Source organism: Mauremys reevesii, linkage group 7, assembly GCF_016161935.1.
Source record: "Mauremys reevesii isolate NIE-2019 linkage group 7, ASM1616193v1, whole genome shotgun sequence".
In the NCBI taxonomy this organism is placed as follows: Eukaryota; Metazoa; Chordata; order Testudines; family Geoemydidae; genus Mauremys; species Mauremys reevesii.
The window spans coordinates 27200358-27217394 of NC_052629.1; positions in this window are offsets into that span (position 1 = coordinate 27200358).

Consider the following 17037-nt stretch of genomic DNA (forward strand, 5'->3'; position numbering starts at 1 on the left):
AGACATTGGGCAGAGGTGAGGATGTGGTGGTTGCCTGTAAATTCTAGGCCTGGGTTCAAGACCTGGGACATGACATTGAGCTGCAGTAGAAAATAAAATGGATGCATTAGGAATAGCTTCATTGAAAGGAACCAAGAGAGGCCAAATAGCAACCTCCAGGACTGAGCGCACTTCCTCAACGCCCCTGTGTGGTGGTGATATTCAGGTCAGCCAAATAAAATGTTGATCAGAAGGACCTGTGTGTGAATCTGACTTGTGCTGATGAGCCATTTCTAAGAACCTTTAAAATCAGCTCAGCTTCCACAAAGGTGTAAGGTTGTTTACCAGGCCCACAATGTCTCTCTTTGACAATTCCTGATGCCTTCTGTTTCATCAGACATGGCAAAGTGAAATATATATTATATTTCAGGCTATATGGTTATAGTATTAGGAGCTGTGCAGCATACAGACACTACTCTGGGAGCTTGCTGCCATTTTTTACTGAGACGATACTAAAAATGTTAACCAGAACCTGCTATGGATAGCAGCCAAACAGGTGAGCTTAAAATAGCCCAATGATAATAAAATGTCAGCTGATAAGAGATTTATACATACTTGAACCTTCTGAGGGTTTTCACTGCAGCGGGAAGTTGGATATGCATGCAAATGAAGCTATTGTAAAGATAAGCAGGACCTAAAATTAAGAATATATTCAATGTTACTGATTCACACAGTGAGTGTGGGAGGAAAAGGCAGTTAAAAGTGTTTATTCTGAAACCATTTATGACTGTTCCATAGGTCACCAGTAAGATTATCTCTTCAAAACCAGGAGTGATGTCTGTATAAGCACAACTACAAATATAAAAAAAGTCAAGTCTGGCAAACATTTCCAAAACTGGGAATAGCTCTGAAGCATCAAAACCATCCAAGTGTACAGTTTGCAGTGGGAGGAATATTCCATTTATTACTGGAAACATGAATTGTGAGCTTCCACAGTAATACAAGACAATCATTAGACTAGGGGCTTTCATTATGGAAAGGCAGAACAATTTCTCCCATCTGGATCCAGGAATTTAACAGCATTTATTTTGTTAAATGTCTCTTGCTTTTCAACATTCAGCTTGATTATTTACTCAGTCTAGAATCATGTTTAAGGTCCAGGACTTGCTATCCTGCTGCTGTTGAAACCAATGGTAAAGCTCCCACTAACTTCAGTGAAATATCCTCTATCTACGCTGAATAATGCTGAATAGGATGTGGCCCATGCAAGGTCTTGAAATCATATTATCTCTAACACCAGTTGGCTATATCAGTCAAATATTTGGCTGCTAGTGATAGTGCTGTGATGAAGGTGGCAAATACTTAACTGCTAAACTCAGGAAGATGTTCTGTCTGTTGGGTGAGGACCAATCCAGGCACTCTGACTGGAGAGAACAAGCCATGTGCCCCGTCATAGAGCCTTAATAATTCCCCCAGGACCGCATACTGAAAAGTATGGGGCTAAGTTTCCTTAAGGAGCCTTCCTAGAGACACAATTCCCACCTGCAAAGGGAGTCAAAGTGACTCTTCTAATTAGCAAAGAGGAGCTGGATGTTGTCAACACGGAAGTGAAACTTTTCTTCCTGCCTCAGTGGTTTGAACCAAACAAATATAACCTGTGTTTAATAACGTCTCAGGTTGCGAGATGCTTGTCCATTGGCTTTCCTTCCTACCACACCTATCTCGAACCATTGTGACAGAGTGGTCCAGAAACAGTAAAATTTAACATTTTAGAAAACTAAATGGCACTATTGTCCTTAATATATGTGCAGAATAAGCGGTTAAGGTTCAGAGTAGGGGAAGCGAGTTTTATTCTTGGCTCTGCAATACACTTTCTGTGTGAGCTTAGGCAAGTAACTTAAGCCCTCCCTGCCTCCATTTCCCCACCAGCAAATAATAATACTTACTTTGTAGGATTGTTGTGGGGCTTGATTCATTTCTTTGTTGTGGTAGCAACAGGAGCCCATCATGGACCAAGACACCATTATACTAAGGCAGTGTACAAACAGAGAACAAAGATGTGCTACCTGTCCTAAAGCTCATATGTGTAAAGTGTTTTGAGATACTCCAGTGGAAGGTGCAATAGAAATACAAAGTATCATTATTGCATATTGAGGAATGTATTGGAATTTCAGCTATCAATCACTTGAAGAGTATGTGAGTGCGGGGGCGGTTTCCTGGTTCTGCTTGCAGGCTGTGGGGCTCTGTACTGAAGTGCGCAATCTGGAGAGCAGCAATCAGTCTGGAAAAGCCAGCCTAGAACAAGGTGGGTGGAGTTGTGCCTCTCTTTATTTGGAAGCAGCCTGCTTTATCTCTCTCTATTTTTGGTGACTGTTATCATTCTGAGTTCTAAGAATGAAAATAGTGTTCTCACGTTTTTATAATCTTTTTAGAAGGTTGTAACATAACACTATCTGTTTGTATGCCATGAACATGACAATTATTACCTAAGGGAAAGCATCAAAGATGGTCAGTTTGATATGGAAGCATGGATATAGTAGTCATTTTATGAACAGGTAGGTAGGAGTGGTTCAGAATCATGCCACTCCAGTGGCAGTACTGGAAGGAATTGTGCCTAAGTGAGAGCAATATACAGACTACATGGCCTTCCTCCTCCTTTCCCTTCTGCCGCTCTTTAGGGTGATAGTGCTCTGCTCCCGAGGGCACATCTAGGAAGCAGTCTCTGCATCCCTGCTGAGCACGTGGATGAGCAATGGGCTATGGGGGAAAGGCTTCTTATGCCTCCCTCATGTGCGTGGGTCAGGAGCAACCAGCCTTCCATTTGTCCAGCACTCCCTGCATACTGTCCATGCCAGACAATATGGTGCCATGTGATGTAACAGGAGCCTGAGACAGTTCTCATATATTTGATCTCCACTTGATTTAATTTGCCCAGACACAGAGCCCATCCAGTCCCTCTGAAAAAAGTTTGAATGTTTTGAGTCAGTTGCAACATCATATCCCTTAAATGTTGATAAACATGCTGAAAATCACATTACTAACACACATCCTCTAAACACCTTCAGCATGTTGGCTTTGCCTGAACAGAAAATGTAAAGGAAAAAACTCTTCTTCCATGGTAGTACTAAAAACTGGGGCTGGTGTTGTATATGAAAGACAGAGAAGGCTGGTGGGTTTGACATTGTCTACCCAGATCTCTTCTCAATATGCAACATGGATATATTTTTCTCTTAGAACGCTGCAGTCACTCAGAGAAATATTACTTGGCTTTAAAATTGCCAGGTGAAACATGGGAATTGGAGAAGAGAACGCGGTTTGGTGTGTGTGGGTTTTTTAAAATTTGCAAGTAGACAAAACTATTAGTTTTATCTTATGCTGCAACCAGTCTCCTTTGTTGCTGGTTTCAGTTACACATTACATTCAGTTCTGTATTTGTGGTGGGGGAGCACTCAGATCACTCTGTGTTCATCATGGTGTAACAGGTCAGCAGCAGATATTCCTAAAATATGCATATTTTTATAGAGATTTATAAAAAGATAAATATGAGCAAAACCTGCAGATCTAGAATTCTGTAAGACATTTTCCAGTTGTATCTTGCTAATGTGCCAATATGTGCATGACATTGCATCTAAAGAAACATTGGAAAACTGAAACTAAAGCTCAGATTTCGTAGCTGTAGCAACCTGAACTGACCTATAGAGTTAACTAGATATTCTACTTTCAAGGACATCACTTTAAAGGTAAAAAAAGTAGAAGATACATTTGCTTCAACTGTGGCAAATTTGTTTCTGTTATGATTAATCATCATTGTTAATATCATATGTAAGTAAAACAAAATGCAAATGCTCACATGCTTATTTTTACATGAGTAGTGCCACTGAACTCAAAGCTACGGGTGTGTGAGCTAGGGTATACAAACCACACACTGAGCAATAAATGGTTAAGGAGCTGCTCTGGGCTCAGCCATCCCCACCACACCTGCAAGAGATGCACAAACTGGAGACGGAGTTAAAAGGGAGCAGACCAGGTCACTTGGGGTCAGACCAGGGGAGAGAAAGGACCTCTATCTTGTAGCTCCTGGAGAAGGCAGGATGTCTCCCTTAAAGGGCTGAGGGAAGGGAGGACCCTTCTTCTGTTTATACCTGGAAAGGGAGGAGTCTCCCACTCTCTCATACTAACCTAGTTTATTTGTGTGGATTCCCCATGTTCTGTTTATGGGCTACCCCTGAAGGGGAGAGCCTGGGAACTGACCTGGCAGGAGGGCCAAGGCATAAGAGGAGGCAGCCACTGCCCCAAGAGGGCGAGAGCTGTCACACTGTGCTGACCTGCGAGGAGGTGCCAGGTGGTGAACAGCCCCCCTTCACAGACTCCCGTGATAGATTGCAAACTTTGGACAACAGGGAGGTGGTAGGAAGTGGCCCAGGGAGGGCAGCCTTAAGGTGCTCCTGAGTGTCAGACCATTGTGTCGCCCTCACGGGGCCCTGGCCCAGAGCCTGGTGAGGTAGGAGGGCCCGCACTCCCCAACCAAAACCCCGCCTCCATGTTGAAGTACCTGATCCCTGACCACTAGGCAACGCTCCCTGTGAGTAAAGACCATCACAGTGTGTTTATAGGATTGCAACCTATGCTATTCCTTTTCCTATTATGCCAAGGGGGAACAAGTTTTTGAATTATTTCATATAATTATTATGGATAATCTAAAAATAATGGAAAACTAGAACCTTTGTGCCCTGCACCAATTCTCTCATACATGGCACTCCAACTTAGCTAAGGAATTCAGTAAGTGTATTTACTACACACAGGACTTGGCCTGTCAGATCAAACCATTGATCTGTGCAACAAAATACTTAATCCTCTTCTGAGTTAGTGAGAGTTCTGTCATTGTTACAGGTACAGGAGCTACATTACTGGCACATGTGTCACAGCTGGCAAACCATTGATTCTTCAGTAATACTGCACATGGCATCAAGGGATTAGTATTGAACTGGAAATACAGGGGGCGACAGGCACTTGTTTTTGCATTTTCAGGATCTAATGAATGCCATTACGTTTCCAAAGCAGGAAGGAAGACTTGCCAGCTGCTATTGTTTCTAGGAAAACAATAGCATCTGCTTACCATTCACCATGCAAATGTCCTTGTGGTGTTTAAATGTTACTCTGTAATCTTGCAGAGCACAGTACATCAATATGTATGTACTCTAACCATTTAAAAGGGCTCTTTTATTACACATTTCTAAATAGCAATTTTTTTTCCAATCTACTCTTCCTTTTGCTTGTCATCCTGTCCGTAGCAATGGTATCTTTATTGCCAGCTGAGCTACGACTCTGATCTCTAAGTTCTTCTCTGCCGCGGTCAGTCATAGATCTAATTTCAGCAAAGTAGCCAGCTCAGTAGTCTCTCTCCTGCCTATTATTTCTTTCAGTCTTGGCATCTCTTCAAAGGAGCCTTGGTCCACCTGAAATTTTAAAATGATCAAACTTACAACTTCAATGCAGTATCTACTCTAGGCTTCCAGCCACTGGCATTGCAATTCTAACTTATAGTCTGAGTATTCAACGTGTATTTTTTGTGATGTCTAAAACACACGTGCCATCAAATATCTATTGATAATACATCTCATGGACAGGTTTTATTACAGTATTATAAATGAACTATAGGCTAAAGATGCACTTTTGTTGCAATGAAGTCAGCAAACCATTACTCTGACAGCAGACAGGGCAATTTTACTAAAGGTGCCTTTTATATTTTGCTTACACATGGTGTCACCATTGAAGAAGATTAATCAGACCTGAAGCATTTGCCGTACCACTGAATGTATCTGCTACTCTTGTTTTCACTGTAAAATGTAAATGAGCAAAATTATTCACCAAGCCAGTAGTCCTGAGAAGTACTTATTTTCATGTAGTCTGCCTTAGGCACAGAAACGGTACCAATATGCCCCATTGTGATGCCTCGCTTGGGGTGTCCACAAGTGAGTGCCCGTGTGTTACTCCTCTCCGCTTCAGCAAGTGAGCTTGGCTGCTGCTAAGCTGTGTGTCAGTTCCCTGACACACCAGCTTGTCTGCCTTGCCAGCCAGCTCTTCAGGACTCTGAATGTCCAACACTCACCTTGCAGGTACCAACGAGTAAATCCCAGTTCCTGAGTACCCCAGAGAGATGTCATCTGCAATGTCTAGTCCCCCTCACTGGACACTCAGAGAAATTATTAAGTTCACTGCTTTCAAAGAGACAAAGTACACACCAATCTGTTAGGATAGCTGAGGACTCACCCTCCAGTTTAATACACAGCACTGAGGTGGTTCTGTAATAAAAGTACAAATGTATTAATAAAGAACAGCGATTTAAGTGATACTGACCAAGAAAAAAAAGCCAAGTATGGTTACAAACAAAACTCACTTTCTAGAGAATAAAACTTAATTTCTGCAAGTTACAATCTTTGTCTAAGCAGGTTTCTCAAGTCTTCAGCAACTCTTGCTGGACAGGCCAAGAAGATCTAGCTTTCATAGGCTCAAAGGGTGCTGTACCATATCGGCCCCTAAACAAAGGATAACTAACATGCATTTTTTTCTCTCCTTATATTACCTAAAGTCTATTGTCTTTGTTTCAAGCCCCAGAAGGGCTTACTGGGGTGAAGTTTCAGTCCCCTGGCATTATTGTTAAACCGTCTTCTCCCCCACTTGTTTAGCTTGATGGCTTTGTTTACTGTGTATGGAAATGTACTGCCATTGTTCTCTGCCTATAAGCAAGCCATCCAGGTAGGTAAATACACATTCCTTTGTCTAGGGCAGGCTGGATTCATGCTCTGCCTCCCAAACACATTTTAAGAACATATTTCCAGCACACATCTATATCTTTTGCACACAAATACATACATGACACAATGAATTTTAGAACCGTTGTGTCAACAGTTTATATACGATACCTTACAGTACAACTGTGAGATCTCTACTCTGACAACAATGTGTTGAGGCAATGACTCTGTCAGGACTGATGTGAGTTACAGTATCGGGGGAGATCCCTCTGCCAATTGGCATTGATTGAAATTATGCCTTTGTGGTCTATTTATTTCCAAAGATAAATCAATTGTATTAAAAGATCAGAACTGCTAAAAGGTCATAATCAGACATGCCAAACCTGTGGAAAAAACGCAGAAATTGGGCTTGGTTTTGGCTTAATTGGCTTGTGAGTTGCTTGATGGCTAATTTCTGGCTTGTAGCTTGTTGCTGCATTTTTTTTTGTATTGGCTCCTGGCAAGCAGGGACAAGGGGAGGCAATGGGCAATCAGGGGCAAGGTGGGGAGAGAGTCAGGGGTGCACAGCGGGCCCACCACAGTCCCAGACTGCACGCCGGGGGGATCTAGTCACATAGAGTGTTGAGTGTTCCAAGGGATTGGCTTGTTTGGCCTTGTTTTGAAATGGGATTAGCTTGATTTTTGGCTTATAGTGAAAGTCGGGGTATTTATTTCCCACATGACAGTTGGCAACTGTGGTCATAATGCATTTCAAACAGCTTTTAAAATGTGGGTTTTAAAGACTTAAATAAAATTATTCATGTTCTTGGGTTTCTTTATTTTCTCAGTTCATTTTAATGGTTAAAATTCAAGTTTTTCCTCTAATCCAATAATAATAATTAATAACACTGGACTTCTCAGCAGGCAAAGTAGAAATTAAAGGGCAGTGTATTTAGAACCAATACAAAGAAATGTTCTTTTCACAGCATATTGTCACTCTCTGAGATTTACTTATGCAGAAGATTGATACAAATACTTTGGCTAGAATTAAAAGAAAAACTTTGGCTGGATCATTTTATGTCCATTAATAACATCTGTTGTTATGCAGGCTCCAGCCAGTTATATATGGGTAATCAAATACCATACTTCGGGATAGGCAACACTGCACAATTAGCTAGAGACATTATGAGAGGACAGGGTTTATGACTTTCTCTGAAGTATCAGAGAAGCGGGACACTGGGCTAGATGACAGACCACTGGTTTGATCTTTGATGGCCACTCCTCTGTTGTTCAACAGTGCAAAAATTTGAGGAATTAGTAACTTCGTGCTTGAGTGAAGAATTTCCAGGAACATTTGTACATGTTTTGGGTAAAACTTTCAAAAGCACCTATATGACATAGGAGATTTAATTTCATTTTTATTTGTGACTTACATTCAGCTTCTTAAAAGTAATTAGGGGCCTAACTCCCATTGTGGGAAGTAGTCACCTAAGTACCTTTGAGGATCTAGGCCTTGGGAGCCTAAATCTCATTGAAAGTCAATAGGAATGAGGTTCTTAAGTGACTTGGCTGCTTCTGAAAACTTCACTCTTTCTTTTAAAGTTAATTTAGAAAAGTCCAAGTATCCACAGTGAATATGCCCCTGAGCATCTGTGACAGGTTGCAAGGCTCTAAGGCCTGCATGGTAATGGAGGCCTGTTTGGTGACTCATCCTGGCAGGTGGGTCTCGTTAGCCCCAATTCAGAGAAGGTGGATCGTCTGAGAGGCAAGAGATGAGACAAGGTCTTGCAGGGAAAAGCCCTAGAAACAGCTGGTTCAGGTGGAAACTTGCATTAAGGTTGGTTTGTTGTTTTTAACACTAAGCAGCATATATGCTGTACAAAGACTTGGGTGTGGATTCCCCTCGTCCACAGCAACAAATAGACTAAAGGATAATCAAATCAGTCATTCAGACTTTACAACGTATGGGTGTGACTAAAGCTATTCTGTCCAAGGGTTTTCCTACAGGTAGCTTTTAGAATTAGTCATTCTTCTAGATGTGTTGCCCACATTCAATCCACTTCAGATGTGTGTGCGTCCAGTGCATTAGTGACAGAGACTTCCCTTAGCAGTACCTGTCGGGGCAGCACACGTGCCCTCTGCTGCCTTGTGCTGCTGCGTAATTGTATAAAGGGCAGAGCTATCTTCAACCTCCTTCCATTCTTTCTTCCCACCCCTGATGGTGGTTGGAGCATACTAATTTGCTACTGCAAGTGTTTCCCTTTTTCTTAGTCTTTTCTATTGTGTATATAGTTGGTACACATTACTAGCTAATAGGCTTAGTGTCGGTTTTACTAATAGGTTTCCTTGTTTACTAGTGTACTTAGTGTACACTTTGGTTCCTGCCTGTTCTGGGTACCAATGCCTTGTGCTGGGGCATGCCTTACTTCAAAACCTCTGATGGATGCAAGAAGCTGATGCCAGTCAGCAACCCACACTCCGGATGCCTGAAGTGCCTTGGAGAAACTAACATCAAAAACTGGTGCCAAATCTACAGGGACTTTAAACCAAGAACAAAAAGGACAGGGAGGTCAGACTAAAGTGGTGGTTCTCAACCAGGGGCATGTGTATCCCTGGGGGTACTCTGAGGTCTTCAGGGGGTACATCAACTCATCTAGATATTACCCTAAGGTTTTGCAACAGGCTACATAGAAAGCGCTATTGAAGTCAGTACAAATTAAAATTTCATACAGACAGTGACATGTGTATACTATATACTATACACTGAAATGTAAGTACAATATTTATATTCCAATCTATTTATTTTATAATTATATGATAAAAATGAGAAAGTAAGCAATTTTTCAGTAATAGTGTGCTGTGACACTTTTGTGTTTTTATGTCTGATTTTGTAAGCAAGTTGTTTTAAGTGAGATGAAACTTGGGGTATGCAAGACAAATCAGACTCCTCAATAGGGTACAGTAGTCTGGAAAGGTTGAGAACCACTGGACTAAAGCACCTCCTTATGGAGGCAGCCCTGCATCCATTCTTGGAGCCTTCCTGTTCAGGGTGGGCATCAAGCACCCCTATGACATGGAGACACTCCTCCTGACATGGCATAGTCTCAATGCTGATCTCCTTCTCCGGTACGGACGATTGCATTGAGGGACCTGCTATCGAGGAGATCAAGGTTGCCAGTACCGATGTCCAGCAAACAACCTGGGAAGGAGGGCAGAGTGTGCTCAGTGCCAAGGCACTCCCCAGTGCGGATAGCACCTGAAGTGGGGTCATCGACTCCAATACTGGTACCAGTGCCATTGAGATCAATCTGTAAGGGAGCATCCAATTTGTTCTCACTGCGTTCCTGAGGAAATCAGGAGTTCGAGTGTTTCCCTACCTGGATGACTGCCTGGTGAGAGGACAATCAAAGAGCCAGGTGCTATCAAGAGTGGCCAAGATCCAGTTCACCTTTGGCCCACTGGGATTGCTGATCAATGTGGAGAAATCAATTCTCTCACCAGTTTGGAAAACAGAGTTTAGGAGTGGCCTTGCATTCTAGGGAAGCCAAAGCATTCCTCCTGCAAACCAGATTCCAGACAATGCTGGCCATTTCATTAGACCTGAAGGCCCATCCTACCACAACAGCATGGAATTGCCTCAGCCTTCTGTGGCACATGGCCTCGTGCTTACCTGGTTTGGCATGACAGCCTGCACAGCTGGCTGAGCTCAGTGTACTCCCCAATTTGTCATCCACTGGACATGTTAGTTTGAGTGCCCACAGATGTCTTAGCCTCTTAAGACTGGTGGATGGACTCAGCCAACATGTGGAGTTCCTTTCGTTCCCCATAATCTACTTTGATTCTAGTTAAGACGCTTCTGCCCTGGGTTGAAGATCTCTGGTCTCGGCAGGAGTTAGCTCTTCATATAAATGTAAGAGTCGAGAGACATTCATTGAGCTTTCCCCCATTGCTCCTCCATCAAGGGAAAGAATTTGCTAGTTCTCTCAGACAACACAGGCATTGTAATGAACAAGGAGGGGCCTGATCAACACTTCTATGCCAAGAGGCAATACTGCTTTGGGAGTTTTACATCACTAACTCAATCCACCTCAAAGCCTCCCACCTTCTGGGTGTACAGAACAGACTGGAAGATTGATTGAGCAGATCTTTCACTAGTCACCATGAGTGGTATCTCCATCCAGCTATAATCAGATACATTTTCCAAGTTTGGGGCATTCTCCAGATAGACCTGTTTGTGACTCAACACAACAGGAAGTGTCATCAACTTTGTTCTCAGGCAAGTCACAGTCCAGGGTCTCTGACAGATGCTTTGTCTTTCCAGGGAAATGGGAATCTCATGTATGTATGCCCTTCAGCTCCACTCCTATACAGAGTGGTGCTAAAAATCAAACCAGACCAGGCTTGCATGATACTCATAGCACTGGCATGACCTCATTCATTTTCCATTCTGCTGTTCCTGTCAACCAGGGCTCCATTGACACTATCGCCAGACACAGACCTGATCTCACAAGACCACAGTTGCCTCCTGCATCCTTACCCAGATGGCCTTCATCTTACAGCCTGTGTGCTCCATGGTTAACACCTCAGGCGGAGATACGCTCAAGGGATGCAAAATGTCCTCTTGAATAGCAGAAATATCTACTAGGTACGCTACCTCCTGAAGTGGAAAGATTCTCCTTCTGGTCTCAGCAAAAAGAGTTTCTCTGCTCAGCGCTCCAATAGAAGATGTGCTGGATTATTTGTTATACCTGAAACAGCAAAGTCTTGCTAATAGTTCCATCAGGGTGCACCTAGCTGCTTTCTACTTTCCACTCTCCAATTGATATTTGCTCTCTTTTCTCCAATCCCATGTCACTCAGGTTTTAAGGAGTCTGGGCCAGTTATATTCCCAAATAGAGGATCCTACTCCCCTTGGGACTTAGATTTGGTGTTGGCAAAGCTAATGGATCTGTGCTTTGAACCAATGCCTACCTGTCTATTGCTTCATTTTCAATGAAAATAGCCTTTTTGGTGGCAATTAGCTCTTCAAAGGAGAGTAAATGATTTAGAGCCATGGTACCAGACCTACTATATATATTTTTCTATAAGGACAAGATATACCTATAACCTCATCCAAAATTTCTCACCAAGATAGTTTCTCACTTCCACATCAATCAGGCAAAATACTTAGCAACTCTCTTCCCAAAGCCTTAAGCTAATAAGGATGAGGAGAAACTCCAAGCATTGGATGTTGGCAAAGCATTAATATTTTATTTGGATTGGACTAAACCATTTGAGTCATCCTCACAACTGTTTGTGGTAGTTGTGGACAGGATGAAGGCCTTCCTGTCTCATCCCAAAGAATCTTGTAATGGATTTCCTTCCGTATACCTTTTGTGCTACAGTATGACCAACATAACTCCACCAAACAGGATGCTAGCACATTCAACAAGTTCACATGCAGCCTATTCAGCCTTTCTAGCTCAAGTTCCTATCCTGAACATTAGTAGAGCTGCAACTTGGTCTTCAGTTTGCTTCTCATTATGCCATCTCTCAACAGTTTACAGATAATACCAGATTTCGGTGTGTGGTCCATCACTCATTATTCAGGTTAGCACCAGAAGTGGAATGGAAATGTGCAATCTCTTGATAAAGAAAAAAGTTACTACCATATTCTTTAAGTGTTGTTCTTTGAGAGGCGTTGCACATGTCCATTGCATACCCCACCCTCCTTTGCCTCTATATTGGAGCCTGTCTGGTAAGACAGAACTGAGGGAGTAGGTGTGACGCTGCCATCTTTACACCATTGTGCAGCAGAATGAGGAAACAGAGGGTGCATGTGCCACCCAACGAGTTCCTATAAGGAAAAATCTCCACTGCTAACTGCTCACAAACCTGAAGTGGAATGAACATGTGCAGTACACCTTGAAGAACCACATTTACAGAACAGGGTAGTAGCTGTTTTTCCTTGTGGAATACTCCAAGTGAACTGGTTTCACTCTTGTTTTTTTGGGGAAGAAATTGTTCAAAGTGCTACATGTCCCTTCTGTGATTGGTGGGATGTTTCAATGCTGTGTAATGAAAAATTGTCTTGTGTCACAGCCTGGCATAATCCTACTAAAAACTGTTTATCAAAATATATTCCTGGAAAAAAGTATAAATCAGATTGTCCTTCCAGTACCTCTGGCTAAATGTCTGTCAGAGAAGTGTAACTCTGACTTAATTAAATGGATGACTTAATTAACTCTTGTTTTTTTTTTCACATTCAGTTAAACTACTATAATAGAGCAGTTAGTTGAATATTTAAACAATCCAAAACAAACATACTTATGCAGGGTACTATTTGAGGTGTATCTTGTTCTTTTTAAGCACCATTTCTGACAGGAGTTTTTACAGTTTGTCAGCTGTGTGAGCTCACATATTAAAGTGACTCCTGGTTTTAAGGCAATGAAATCAACACTTCCATTTAACCCTTATATGTAATAAAATTAAAAGCTTGTTAATATTTTCTAATAGATTTTGAGGTCTTGGTACTTGGTTGTTTTTTAAGTATGATAATAAATAGAGTAAGTTTTGCAGGAATGAGTCATTTCAGCAAAAATGTCTACAATAAAAAGTCTAATGAATTGTTTCAATTTTCTTGTTTCATTTGACAATGAACATTTTGACTATTTTGATTTCATTCTGACTTCTATATTCTATTAAAACAATTTTAATATGATAAAATAGCAAATATTTTATTTAAATATTACACATATATTATGTCAGAATGGAATTAATCAAAACAATAAAGTCAAAATGAACCAGTTTTACCTTATCAAAATAATGTGATTCTGAATTAATTCTCCCTCCTCCCCCCATTTTTCATGGTAAATTTCAGCTTTTTCTTCTGAGTCAGAAATAATTTTCTTTCCAAAATGTTGGAATTTCCCACGGTACAGAAATTCTGGTTCTGGAATAGCTCTAATAATAATCCTCTGTACTGCAATTCCTCCACCCCAAGTAGTACAGCCTGATGCTAGACTTCATTGCAATTTTGAGCTGGTTTGGTATCTGCCAAGGAGAATGGAACTAAAACCACTACATTGGTTAGTGACCAACAAATATTTGGCACCTCACCAATGACCTGATCCAACACTCACTGAAGTGTGTTGGAGTCTTTCCATTGATTTAGATGGGCATTGGATTGGGCCCAAGGGAGCCACTCTTAGTGATAAAAATGGTAGTCCAGCAAGAGGAAAACTAGAATCAGTATCATCCTGGTTCATTGGCACCACAATTATGCCTATTACAACTTTCTCTTAGCTAACCCACTTCCCTCACCAATGATGGCTGTCATGGCCTGTATTTCTGAATGCTGAAACTCTCACCACAGTTATGGTCCCCAGTGGTTTCTAGATGCATTGGTGATAGGCATGTCATCTAAGTAACTTGGATAGATTAGTAGAATTGAGAGTGGAGGGATTCACTAAAGTATAAAGCCTTAATGCATTAACCCAGTGCATTCTCTTGGGGAATATTTAATGTGGCAGCATATTATCCCAAGTGTCCAGGGAATATGTGAACTACTCTATGGAGCCATGTTTAAAAAATAAGTGTATTTTAGCTTGATTTTAAAAATGAGAAGAAAAATTACCTATAACTCAATTTTTTCAAATGGATGTTTGTATATTTCCCAACTATGCAGTTCTATTTGCTTGGAAAGGCAGATTTTCAGAAAGCAGAATCCTGTGAGCTGGGACCTGGCTTTTCCTCTTGGAGACCCCCCACAAAACTGAAATTAAACTAAGCTCTGACTAAGATGATGATAAAACTTCTAACAAGTTTGCAATTATTACAGGCTGGTGAGAATTTCAAACACCATAATGTTGGCATTCCTTAGAGTGTCTTGATTGCTACTTTGTTATTTCTAGATGTTACCAACCTAGATAATGAATAACTAATTTATGTTTTAAAAAATAAAAAACAATATAAGAAAAGCAAAATATTGACTTAGTTGATGCTGCTTTTAAAGTCTACTCTTCCTTTATCTATGGGTATATTTGTCTCAAGAAAGCAAAATGTGTATGCTATAGTAGAAGGGGAGCTGCCAGTCAAAGGGTAAATTCTACTTGCCAAGGCGTGGTGGTTCTGAATCTTATCCAAACAATATGCTAAGGACGACTTCTTCTTCACACAGTGCACAGTCAACTTGTGGAGCCTCCTTGTGAAGGCTAGGACTATAACAGGGTTTAAAAGAGAACTGGATAAATTCATGGAGGTTAAGTTCATTAATGGCTATTAGCCAGGATGGGTAAGGAATGGTGTCCCTAGCCTCTGTTTGTCAGAGAGTGGAGATGGATGGCAGGAGAGAGATCACTTGATCATTGCCTGTTAAGTTCACTCCCTCTGGGGCACCAGATATTGGCCACTACTGGTAGACAGGATCCTGGGCTGGATGTCCTTTTGGTCTGACCTAGTACAGCCCTTCTTATGTTCTTATGACTGATGAAGCAGATAGGGTTTGGGGAATGTAGAAGAGTTTGGCTGGGGCTCGTCTCTCCCCGGAGCAGTGGGGAACCACACCACACCGCCTCGCTATGTCCATTCAGTTGGGTCGGGGAACTAGTCTGGCCACCGGGTCCCATGCCATGGCAGCGATAGAGGCACAACAAATGGTTTTTTGCCACCAGGTAGGCAGGTAGTAGCGAGTTCCATGCTCAGGCCCTCAGACAGGGGCTGAGCAAACAGTGAAATAACAGGTCCAGGCCCTGGGTCAGAGTGGGTGGCAAAGAGTCAGTGGCTCAGGCCCTTAGGCAGGGGCTGAGCAAACAGTTCAATAACAGGTCCAGGCCCTGGCTCCGAAGGGTCTGGGAGGCAGGAGACTGCCACCCACTCCACTGCATCCCAGCCTGGGGCCCTGGCAGCGGCAGAAGACCCGCTGCTGAGTCAGTGGGGATCCTGGCCACAACACACTGACATAGGCTTTGGCAGTGCTGCAGCCAGACTAGGGTTGGCTGCCCCCGGGCTACTTCTGGACTCCCCCTCTAGAGGTACCTGTGTCCGGACTGTGTCCTCCAAGGGGTCAAGCACCATGAGTTCCTCAGGGTAACTGGTGAGCGGTAGGCGAGACAGCTCCTCTGGGTAACTTGTGAGGGTCAGGCTTGACTGCTTCTCCAGGCTCTGGTCGGCCTCAGGCATCGGCTGGTATGGCCAGTCCTCGGGTCAGCCCCTGATTGCCGGGGTCTCCCAACCGGGAACTGGCATCTCCAGTGGCCACGTCTCTAATGAGCTCTGGGGTTGGGCTTTTATACTTCCTGTCCTGCACCTTGACCTCTGGGGGGCGGGTGCAGGGTTCACTGGCTCCACCCACTTTGGTGTCTGGAGAGGCTCATCCCACCCTGGGGCGGTGGGGACCATACCGCCTCGCTACAGGGAAACATTCTCTGTATACTGAAAAACTGATCTAAACCTGAGTCTTGAATCAACCCTGAACTCTTCTAAAGGTTTGAATAAAGGATCTGGGGCACAATATAAGTGCTGCTTAGCAGAGAAGCACTGTTGAAGAAGTAAGTTTTACACATGGACCAGAATTGGTGAGGTTTGTTGTTCTAAGTTCTTGCAGTACAGTCTGTCCAGGACCTTCCTGTAGAGTGAATGGGCTGAATGGGGAAGGAAGTGTAAGATGGTCTTGGACTTGGGCTTAATATCAAGTTCTCTGTACTACAAGAAGCCTTCCTGTATGCAGATGATATTCACATTTCAGAAGGATGAAAGCAGCAAATGGTGGATTCTGCTGTAGGCTTTCAACACTCAGAGCTAAGGAAGCAGTTTATTATTTGGGTGTGTTTTGGTGGCTGCTATTGAGATGATGAAGAAGGATCTCTTGGTCTGTAATACAGCCTCAGGTGATACCTGTAGAAATTCTTTGTGTTTCAATCTGCTTCATCCTGCGTTTTCTGAAACTAGTGCTCAAGTTTTCATCCATCACTTTTTGTCAGATGCAGAGCATTTTGAGAACTATGATGTTTTGTGTCAGTAGTGGTGGTGGTGGTGGTGGTGGTGGTGGAGGAGGGTGCGGGGGTGAGGGGAAGAAAGGGACCGTATTGGAGCCAGGGTGTCAATGTTGTTGGCTTCTGTGCATAGCCAAAATGATGCATCAGTTCCTTGTCCATGCTGGTAGCTACAATCTTGAGTTCAATAGTTCAATAGTGTCCATGATCCTTTGGTGCTGACCAGCTTTTCATGGTCCTCATGATGTCTAGAGGCAGGGAGAGCCTATGTCGATGGTCAGCCCAAGACATGAGCTGGACCGTAATATTCTCGGTGTCACCATCTCACCAAAGGACCAGGTCTAAGGTGTAGCTGA